The 12,489-nt window shown below is 42.0% G+C and overlaps 1 long non-coding RNA gene across 1 annotated transcript; it reads left to right on the top strand.

Annotated features, from left to right (window-relative positions):
• Window positions 1-5,523: 5,523 nt before the first annotated feature.
• Window positions 5,524-6,385, top strand: LOC115183957 (uncharacterized). Its single transcript, XR_003874136.1, has 2 exons — window positions 5,524-6,148; window positions 6,191-6,385. It is a non-coding gene; the product is annotated as an uncharacterized LOC115183957 (long non-coding RNA).
• The last annotated feature ends 6,104 nt before the right edge of the window (window positions 6,386-12,489 follow it).

Here is a 12,489-nt window from a genome sequence, read left to right as displayed (position 1 = left end):
AACATTATAAACCTGCTACAACTCAACACAACATTAGCAACCTGCTACAACTAAACACAACATTACCAACCTGCTACAACTAAACACAACATTACTAACCTGCACAACTAATAAACATTACCGACCTGCTACGACTAAACACAACATTACCAACCTGCTACAACTAAACACAACATTACCAACCTGCTACAACTAAACACAACATTACCAACCTGCTACAACTAAACACAACATTATCAACCTGCTACAATTAAACACAACATTACCAACCTGCTACAACTCAACTCAACATTACCAACCTGCTACAACTAAACACAACATGACCAACCTGCTACAACTAAACACAACATTATAAACCTGCTACAACTAAACACAACATTACCAACCTGCTACAACTAAACACAACATTATCAACCTGCTACAACTAAACACAACATTACCAACCTGCTACAACTAAACACAACATTACCAACCTGCTACAACTAAACACAACATTACCAACCTGCTACAACTCAACACAACATTACCAACCTGCTACAACTAAACACATTACCAACCTGCTACAACTAAACACAACATTATCAACCTGCTACAACTAAACACAACATTACTAACCTGCAACAACTAAACACAACATTACCATCCTGCTACAACATTACCAACCTGCTACAACTAAACACAACATTACCAACCTGCTACAACTAAACACAACATTACCAACCTGCTACAACTAAACACAACATTATCAACCTGCTACAACTAAACACAACATTACCAACCTGCTACAACTCAACATTACCAACCTGCTACAACTAAACACAACATGACCAACCTGCTACAACTAAACACAACATTATAAACCTGCTACAACTAAACACATTTACATTTTTACATTTAAGTCATTTAGCAGACGCTCTTATCCAGAGCGACTTACAAATTGGACACAACATTACCAACCTGCTACAACTAAACACAACATTATCAACCTGCTACAACTAAACACAACATTACCAACCTGCTACAACTCAACACAACATTATCAACCTGCTACAACTAAACACAACATTATCAACCTGCTACAACTAAACACAACATTACCAACCAGTAAAACTAAACACAACATTACCAACCTTCTACAACTCAACACAACATTACCAACCTGCTACAACTAAACACATTACCAACCTGCTACAACTAAACACAACATTACCAACCTGCTACAACTAAACACAACATTATCAACCTGCTACAACTAAACACAACATTATCAACCTGCTACAACTAAACACAACATTATCAACCTGCTACAACTAAACACAACATTACCAACCTACTACAACTAAACACAACATTATCAACCTGCTACAACTAAACACAACATTACCAACCTGCTACAACTAAACACAACATTACCAACCTGCTACAACTAAACACAACATTTCCAACCTGCTACAACTAAACACAACATTACCAACCTGCTACAACTAAACACAACATTATCAACCTGCTACAACTAAACACAACATTATCAACCTGCTACAACTAAACACAACATTACCAACCTGCTACAAGTAAACACAACATTATCAACCTGCTACAACTAAACACATTACCAACCTGCTACGACTAAACACAACATTATAAACCTGCTACAACTCAACACAACATTAGCAACCTGCTACAACTAAACACAACATTACCAACCTGCTACAACTAAACACAACATTACTAACCTGCACAACTAATAAACATTACCGACCTGCTACGACTAAACACAACATTACCAACCTGCTACAACTAAACACAACATTACCAACCTGCTACAACTAAACACAACATTACCAACCTGCTACAACTAAACACAACATTATCAACCTGCTACAACTAAACACAACATTACCAACCTGCTACAACTCAACTCAACATTACCAACCTGCTACAACTAAACACAACATGACCAACCTGCTACAACTAAACACAACATTATAAACCTGCTACAACTAAACACAACATTACCAACCTGCTACAACTAAACACAACATTATCAACCTGCTACAACTAAACACAACATTACCAACCTGCTACAACTAAACACAACATTACCAACCTGCTACAACTAAACACAACATTACCAACCTGCTACAACTCAACACAACATTACCAACCTGCTACAACTAAACACATTACCAACCTGCTACAACTAAACACAACATTATCAACCTGCTACAACTAAACACAACATTACTAACCTGCAACAACTAAACACAACATTACCAACCTGCTACAACATTACCAACCTGCTACAACTAAACACAACATTATCAACCTGCTACAACTAAACACAACATTACCAACCTGCTACAACTCAACACATTATCAACCTGCTACAACTAAACACAACATTATCAACCTGCTACAACTAAACACAACATTACCAACCAGTAAAACTAAACACAACATTACCAACCTTCTACAACTCAACACAACATTACCAACCTGCTACAACTAAACACATTACCAACCTGCTACAACTAAACACAACATTACCAACCTGCTACAACTAAACACAACATTATCAACCTGCTACAACTAAACACAACATTATCAACCTGCTACAACTAAACACAACATTATCAACCTGCTACAACTAAATACAACATTACCAACCTACTACAACTAAACACAACATTATCAACCTGCTACAACTAAAAACAACATTACCAACCTGCTACAACTAAACACAACATTACCAACCTGCTACAACTAAACACAACATTATCAACCTGCTACAACTAAACACGACATTATCAACCTGCTACAACTAAACACAACATTATCAACCTGCTACAACTAAACACAACATTATCAACCTGCTACAACTAAACACAACATTATCAACCTGCTACAACTAAACACATTATCAACCTGCTACAACGAAACACAACATTACCAACCTGCTACAACGAAACACAACATTACCAACCTGCTACAACTAAACACAACATTATCAACCTGCTACAACTAAACACAACATTTCCAACCTGCTACAACTAAACACAACATTATCAACCTGCTACAACTAAACACAACATTACCAACCTGCTACAAGTAAACACAACATTATCAACCTGCTACAACTAAACACATTACCAACCTGCTACAACTAAACACATTACCAACCTGCTACAACTAAACACAACATTATAAACCTGCTACAACTAAACACAACATTACCAACCTGCTACAACTAAACACAACATTATCAACCTGCTACAACTAAACACAACATTACCAACCTGCTACAACTAAACACAACATTACCAACCTGCTACAACTAAACACAACATTACCAACCTGCTACAACTCAACACAACATTACCAACCTGCTACAACTAAACACATTACCAACCTGCTACAACTAAACACAACATTATCAACCTGCTACAACTAAACACAACATTACTAACCTGCAACAACTAAACACAACATTACCAACCTGCTACAACATTACCAACCTGCTACAACTAAACACAACATTATCAACCTGCTACAACTAAACACAACATTACCAACCTGCTACAACTCAACACAACATTATCAACCTGCTACAACTAAACACAACATTATCAACCTGCTACAACTAAACACAACATTATCAACCTGCTACAACTAAACACAACATTATCAACCTGCTACAACGAAACACAACATTACCAACCTGCTACAACGAAACACAACATTACCAACCTGCTACAACTCAACTCAACATTACCAACCTGCTACAACTAAACACAACATTATCAACCTGCTACAACTAAACACAACATTTCCAACCTGCTACAACTAAACACAACATTATCAACCTGCTACAACTAAACACAACATTATCAACCTGCTACAACTAAACACAACATTACCAACCTGCTACAAGTAAACACAACATTATCAACCTGCTACAACTAAACACATTACCAACCTGCTACAACTAAACACATTACCAACCTGCTACAACTAAACACAACATTACCAACCTGCTACAACTAAACACAACATTATCAACCTGCTACAACTAAACACAACTTTATCAACCTGCTACAACTAAACACAACATTATCAACCTGCTACAACTAAATACAACATTACCAACCTGCTACAAAGAAACACAACATTATCAACCTGCTACAACTAAACACAACATTACAAACCTGCTACAACTCAACTCAACATTACCAACCTGCACAACTAAACACAACATTACCAACCTGCTACGACTAAACACAACATTACCAACCTGCTACAACTAAACACAACATTACCAACCTGCTACAACTAAACAACATTATCAACCTGCTACAACTAAACACAACATTATCAACCTGCTACAACGAAACACATTATCAACCTGCTACAACTAAACACAACATTATAAACCTGCTACAACTAAACACAACATTACCAACCTGCTACAACTAAACACAACATTACCAACCTGCTACAACTAAACACAACATTACCAACCTGCTACAACTAAACACAACATTATCAACCTGCTATAACTCAACACAACATTATCAACCTGCTACAACTAAACACAACATTATCAACCTGCTACAACTAAACACAACATTACCAACCTGCTACAACTAAACACAACATTATCAACCTGCTACAACTAAACACAACATTATCAACCTGCTACAACTAAACACAACATTACCAACCTGCTACAACTAAACACAACATTACCAACCTGGTACAACTAAACACAACATTACCAACCTGCTACAACTAAACACAACATTACCAACCTGCTACAACTAAACACAACATTACTAACCTGCTACAACTAAACACAACATTACCAACCTGCTACAACGAAACACAACATTACCAACCTGCTACAACTAAACACAACATTACCAACCTGCTACAACTAAACACAACGTTACCAACCTGCTACAACTAACCACAACGTTACCAACCTGCTACAACTAACCACAACATTATCAACCTGCTACAACTAAACACAACATTACCAACCTGCTACAACATTACCAACCTGCTACAACTAAACACAACATTATCAACCTGCTACAACTAAACGCAACAATATCCAACCTGCTACAAGTAAACAAAACATTACCAACCTGCTACAACTCAACACAACTTTACCAACCTGCTACAACATTACTAACCTGCTACAACATTACCAACCTGCTACAACTAAACACAACATTATCAACCTGCTACAACTAAACACAACATTACTAACCTGCTACAACTAAACACAACATTACCAATCTGCTACAACTAAACACAACATTACTAACCTGCTACAACTAAACACAACATTACCAACCTGCTACAACTAAACACAACATTACCAACCTGCTACAACTCAACACAACATTACCAACCTGCTACAACTAAACCCAACATTATCAACCTGCTACAACTAAACACAACATTACCAACCTGCTACAACTAAACACAACGTTACCAACCTGCTACAACTAAACACAACATTACCAACCTGCTACAACTAAACACAACATTACCAACCTGCTACAACTCAACACAACATTACCAACCTGCTACACAGAGAGGAACCAAGCATAAATACGTCTTTTTCCATTGATTGAAAGTAGCTGTCACTGCAGGGGGATGTCTGCACTGCGCGGAGTTTGTAGCCATCTTTTAATTTTCTTTTCTCCTTCGTGTGAGAACATCGATAATACTAGACCCATCTGTTGTTTATTCTCTTGAATGACCTGTACAGACCAGGGTCTGTACCGACCCCGAGCTGGACTGAGGAGGTTTTATACAGACCAGGGTCTGTATCGACCCAGAGCTGGACTGAGGAGGTTTTATACAGACCAGGGTCTGTACCGACCCAGAGCTGGACTGAGGAGGTTTAATACAGACCAGGGTCTGTACCGACCCCGAGCTGGACTGAGGGGTTTTATACAGACCAGGGTCTGTACCGACCCCGAGCTGGACTGAGGAGGTTTTATACAGACCAGGGTCTGTACCGACCCCGAGCTGGACTGAGGAGGTTTTATACAGACCAGGGTCTGAACCGACCCAGAGCTGGACTGAGGTTTTATACAGACCAGGGTCTGTACCGACCCAGAGCTGGACTGAGGAGGTTTTATACAGACCAGGGTCTGTACCGAGCTGGACTGAGGAGGTTTTATACAGACCAGGGTCTGTACCGACCCAGAGCTGGACTGAGGAGGTTTTATACAGACCAGGGTCTGTGATCAACCAAGATGGAAGAGGAACGACTCAAACATCCGAATCTTAGTGACAAGGTTACCGTGGAAACAGAGGAGAGGAACTGACTTGTCTAAGTAACTAATATTAAAAAAATAAGTGTTATGTAAAGTTGTCATTGTCTATTTGTTGAAGCGTAAAGAGAGAAACACCAGATGTGATGATGTGTGTTGTTGGCCTGTCAGGAGTGGATTGGTTGGTTGATTGATTGGTTGATTGATTGATTGATTGTTTGATTGATTGAACGAACTTTGGTTCCAAAGGTAAGGTAGGAGCAGATGGTAGGGCGAGGCCTCTTTCTATTGGAGAACCCAGCCTTGTATCTATCAGTCCCACCACCACCCATTACACCAACTACCCTGTAGAACCCAGCCTAGTATCTATCAGTCCCACTACCACCCAGTACACCGACTACCCTGTAGAACCCAGCCTAGTATCTATCAGTCCCATTACACCGACTACCCTGTAGAACCCAGCCTAGTATCTATCAGTCCCACTACCACCCAGTACACCAACTACCCTGTAGAACCCAGCCTAGTATCTATCAGTCCTACTACCACCCATTACACCAACTACCCTGTAGAACCATCAGTCCCACTACCACCCATTACACCGACTACCCTGTTGAACCCAGCCTAGTATCTATCAGTCCCATTACACCAACTACCCTGTAGAACCCAGCCTAGTATCTATCAGTCCCACTACCACCCAGTACACCGACTACCCTGTAGAACCCAGCCTAGTATCTATCAGTCCCACCACCACCCATTACACCGACTACCCTGTAGAACCCAGCCTAGTATCTATCAGTCCCACTACCACCCATTACACCAACTACCCTGTAGAACCCAGCCTAATATCTATCAGTCCCACTACCACCCATTACACCGACTACCCTGTAGAACCATCAGTCCCACTACCACCCATTACACCGACTACCCTGTAGAACCCAGCCTAGTATCTATCAGTCCCACCACCACCCATTACACCAACTACCGTGTAGAACCCAGCCTAGTATCTATCAGTCCCACTACCACCCATTACACCAACTACCCTGTAGAACCCAGCCTAGTATCTATCAGTCCCATTACACAGTCTAGTACAGTAGAGGGAGACTTAGTAAGACCCTAAAACCTTCTCACTAATCCACAACAATGACCAGGCCCCTGAGAGACTTAGTAACTAATCCACAACACTGACCAGGACACTGAGAGACTTAGTAACTAATCCACAACAATGACCAGGCCCCTGAGAGACTTAGTAACTAATCCACAACACTGACCAGAACCTTGAAAGACTTAGTAGCTAATCCACAACACACTCTATGTGAATAAGGTGCAATTCGACCAGAGCTCTATGGGAATAAGGTGCCATTTCACCAGAGCTCTTTGGGAATAAGGTGCCATTTGACCAGAGATCAATGGGAATAAGGTGCCATTTGACCAGAGCTCTTTGGTGATAAGGTGCATTTGACCAGAGCCCTATAGGAATAAGGTGCCATTTGACCAGAGCTCTATGGGAATAAGGTGCCATTTGACCAGAGCTCTATGGCAATAAGGTGCCATTTGATCAGAGCCATATGGGAATATATAGAGGTTTCTCTATAGCTCAACACACAGCCCCTCTAGTTGTTTTAACATCTCTCTATCTGTCCAGTCTCCTCTATATAGAGGTTTCTCTATAGCTAAATGTTCTCAGCACTTCATACACTACATTCGGAAAGTATTCAGGCCCTGTGACTTTTCCCACATTTTGTTACGTTACAGCCTTATTCTAAAATGTATTTCAAACTTTTTCCCCCCTCATCAATCTACACACAATACTCCATAAACAAAAACAAGTTTTTAGAAAATTTTGCCCCCAAAAAATGTAATATCACATTTACATAAGTATTCAGACCCTTTACTCAGTACTTTGTTAAAGCACCTTTGGCAGCGATTACAGCCTCTAGTCTTCTTGGGTAGGATGCTACAAGCTTGGCACACCTGTATTTGGGGAGTTTCTTCCATTCTTCACTGCAGATCCTCTCAAGCTCTGTCAGGTTGGATGAGGAGCGTCGCTGCACAGCTATTTTCAGGTCTCTCCAGAGATGTTTAGATTGGGTTCAAGTCCAGGCTCTGGCTGGGCCACTCAAGGACATTCAGAGACTTGTCCTGAAGCCATTCCTGCGTTGTCTTGGCTGTGTGCTTAGGGTCGTTGTCCTGTTGGAAGGTGAACCTTCACCCCAGTCTGAGGTCCTGAGCGCTCTGGAGCAGGTTTTCATCCAGGTACTTTGCTCCGTTCATCTTTCCCTCAATCCTGACTAGTTTCTCAGTCCCTGCCACTGAAAAACATCCCCACAGCATGATGCTGTCACCACCATGCTTCACCGTAGGGATGGTGCCAGGTTTCCTCCAGACATGACGCTTGGCATTCAGGCCAAAGAGTTCAATCTTGGTTTCATCAGACCAGAGAATCTTGTTTCTCATGGTGTGAGAGTCCTTCAGGTGCCTTTTGGCAAACTCCAAGTGGGCTGTAATGTGCCTTTTACTGAGAAGTGGCTTCCGCCTGCCTTGATTGGTGGAGTGCTGCAGAGATGGTTGTCCATCTTGAAAGTTCTCCCATCTCCACAGAGGGACTCTGGAGCTCTGTCAGAGTGACCATTGGGTTCTTGGTCACCTCCATGACATTTCTAAAAGCCTGTTTTCACTTTGTCATTATGGGCTAGTCTACTCTACAGCAGTCCTCCCCATTTACTAGTCTACTCTATAGCAGTCCTCATTTACTAGTCTACTCTATAGCAGTCCTCATTTACTAGTCTACTCTACAGCAGTCCTCCCCATTTACTAGTCTACTCTATAGCAGTCCTCATTTACTAGTCTACTCTATAGCAGTCCTCATTTACTAGTCTACTCTACAGCAGTCCTCCCCATTTACTAGTCTACTCTATAGCAGTCCTCCTCATTTACTAGTCTACTCTATAGCAGTCCTCATTTACTAGTCTACTCTATAGCAGTCCTCCTCATTTACTAGTCTACTCTATAGCAGTCCTCCCCATTTACTAGTCTACTCTATAGCAGTCCTCATTTAATAGTCTACTCTATAGCAGTCCTCCTCATTTACTAGTCTACTATATAGCAGTCCTCCCCATTTACTAGTCTACTCTATAGCAGTCCTCATTTAATAGTCTACTCTATAGCAGTCCTCCTCATTTACTAGTCTACTCTACAGCAGTCCTCCTCATTTACTAGTCTACTCTATAGCAGTCCTCCTCATTTACTAGTCTACTCTATAGCAGTCCTCATTTACTAGTCTACTCTATAGCAGTCCTCCTCATTTACTAGTCTACTCTATAGCAGTCCTCATTTAATGGTCTACTCTATAGCAGTCCTCCTCATTTACTAGTCTACTCTATAGCAGTCCTCCTCATTTACTAGTCTACTCTATAGCAGTCCTCCTCATTTACTAGTCTACTCTATAGCAGTCCTCCCCATTTACTAGTCTACTCTATAGCAGTCCTCATTTAATAGTCTACTCAATAGCAGTCCTCCTCATTTACTAGTCTACTCTATAGCAGTCCTCCTCATTTACTAGTCTACTCTATAGCAGTCCTCCTCATTTACTAGTCTACTCTATAGCAGTCCTCCTCATTTACTAGTCTACTCTATAGCAGTCCTCAACATTTATTAGTCTACTCTATAGCAGTCCTCATTTACTAGTCTACTCTATAGCAGTCCTCATTTACTAGTCTATTCTATAGCAGTCCTCCTCATTTACTAGTCTACTCTATAGCAGTCCTTCCCATTTACTAGTCTACTCTATAGCAGTCCTCATTTAATAGTCTACTCTATAGCAGTCCTCCTCATTTACTAGTCTACTCTATAGCAGTCCCCATTTACTAGTCTACTCTATAGCATTCCTCATTTACTAGTCTACTCTATAGCAGTCCTCCTCATTTACTAGTCTACTCTATAGCAGTCCTCATTTAATAGTCTACTCTATAGCAGTCCTCATTTACTAGTCTACTCTATAGCAGTCCTCCCCATTTACTAGTCTACTCTATAGCAGTCCTCATTTAATAGTCTACTCTATAGCAGTCCTCCTCATTTACTGGTCTACTGCTATAGTACCAGGACCCTACTGCTATAGTACCAGGACCCTACTGCTATAGTACCAGTACCAGGACCCTACTGCTATAGTACCAGGACCCTACTGCTATAGTACCAGGACCCTACTGCTATAGTACCAGGACCCAACTGCTATAGTACCAGTACCAGGACCCTACTGCTATAGTACCAGGACCCTACTGCTCTAGTACCAGGACCCTACTGCTATAGTACCAGGACCCTACCGCTATAGTACCAGGACCCTACTGCTATAGTACCAGTACCAGGACCCTACTGCTATAGTACCAGGACCCTACCGCTATAGTACCAGGACCCTACTGCTATAGTACCAGTACCAGGACCCTACTGCTATAGTACCAGGACCCTACTGCTATAGTACCAGGACCCTACTGCTATAGTACCAGTACCAGGACCCTACTGCTATAGTACCAGGACCCTACTGCTATAGTACCAGGACCCTACTGCTATAGTACCAGGACCCTACTGCTATAGTACCAGTACCAGGACCCTACTGCTATAGTACCAGGACCCTACTGCTATAGTACCAGGACCCTACTGCTATAGTACCAACACCCTACTGCTATAGTACCAGTACCAGGACCCTACTGCTATAGTACCAGGACCCTACTGCTCTAGTACCAGGACCCTACTGCTCTAGTACCAGGACCCTACTGCTATAGTACCAGGACCCTACTGCTATAGTACCAGGACCCTACCGCTATAGTACCAGGACCCTACCGCTATAGTACCAGGACCCTACTGCTATAGTACCAGGACCCTACTGCTATAGTACCAGTACCAGGACCCTACTGCTATAGTACCAGGACCCTACTGCTATAGTACCAGGACCCTACTGCTATAGTACCAGTACCAGGACCCTACTGCTATAGTACCAGGACCCTACTGCTATAGTACCAGGACCCTACCACTATAGTACCAAGACCCTACCGCTATAGTACCAGTACCCTACTGCTATAGTACCAGGACCCTACTGCTATAGTACCAGGACCCTACTGCTATAGTACCAGGACCCTACTGCTATAGTACCAGTACCAGGACCCTACTGCTATAGTACCAGGACCCTACTGCTATAGTACCAGGACCCTACTGCTATAGTACCAGGACCCTACTGCTATAGTACCAGGACCCTACCGCTATAGTACCAAGACCCTACCGCTATAGTACCAGTACCAGGACCCTACTGCTATAGTACCAGGACCCTACTGCTATAGTACCAAGACCCTACCGCTATAGTACCAGTACCAGGACCCTACTGCTATAGTACCAGGACCCTACTGCTATAGTACCAGGACCCTACTGCTATAGTACCAGGACCCTACCGCTATAGTACCAAGACCCTACCGCTATAGTACCAGTACCAGGACCCTACTGCTATAGTACCAGGACCCTACTGCTATAGTACCAGTACCAGGACCCTACTGCTATAGTACCAGGACCCTACTGCTATAGTACCAGGACCCTACTGCTATAGTACCAGGACCCTACTGCTATAGTACCAGTACCAGGACCCTACTGCTATAGTACCAGGACCCTACTGCTATAGTACCAGTACCCTACTGCTATAGTACCAGTACCAGGACCCTACCGCTATAGTACCAGGACCCTACTGCTATAGTACCAGGACCCTACTGCTATAGTACCAGTACCAGGACCCTACTGCTATAGTACCAGGACCCTACTGCTATAGTACCAGTACCAGGACCCTACTGCTATAGTACCAGGACCCTACTGCTATAGTACCAGGACCCTACTGCTATAGTACCATTCCTGCTTTCTCTTGTTCTATTCCTGTTCCCCTGTTCTAAAGCATTCTAGTGCTTTTCTCTGTTCTATTCCTGCTTTCTGTTCTATTCCTGCTTTCTCCTGTTCTATTCCTGCTTTATCGTGTTCTATTCCTGCTTTCTCCTGTTGTATTCCTGCTTTCTCCTGTTGTATTCCTGCTTTCTCCTGTTCTAAAGCATTCTAGTGCTTTTCTCTGTTCTAGAGTTATTTCTCATGTTCTCTTCCCATTCTGTCTGCTGTCATCTTAAAAGGAGGAATAATATGTATTTACTGTTTTCTACAGCGAAACTATGATGTGAGTAAA

Source organism: Salmo trutta, unplaced genomic scaffold, assembly GCF_901001165.1.
Source record: "Salmo trutta unplaced genomic scaffold, fSalTru1.1, whole genome shotgun sequence".
NCBI lineage: Eukaryota > Metazoa > Chordata > Actinopteri > Salmoniformes > Salmonidae > Salmo > Salmo trutta.
The sequence above is the reverse complement of the archived record's forward strand: the minus strand, read 5'-3'. Positions and strand labels throughout refer to the sequence as shown.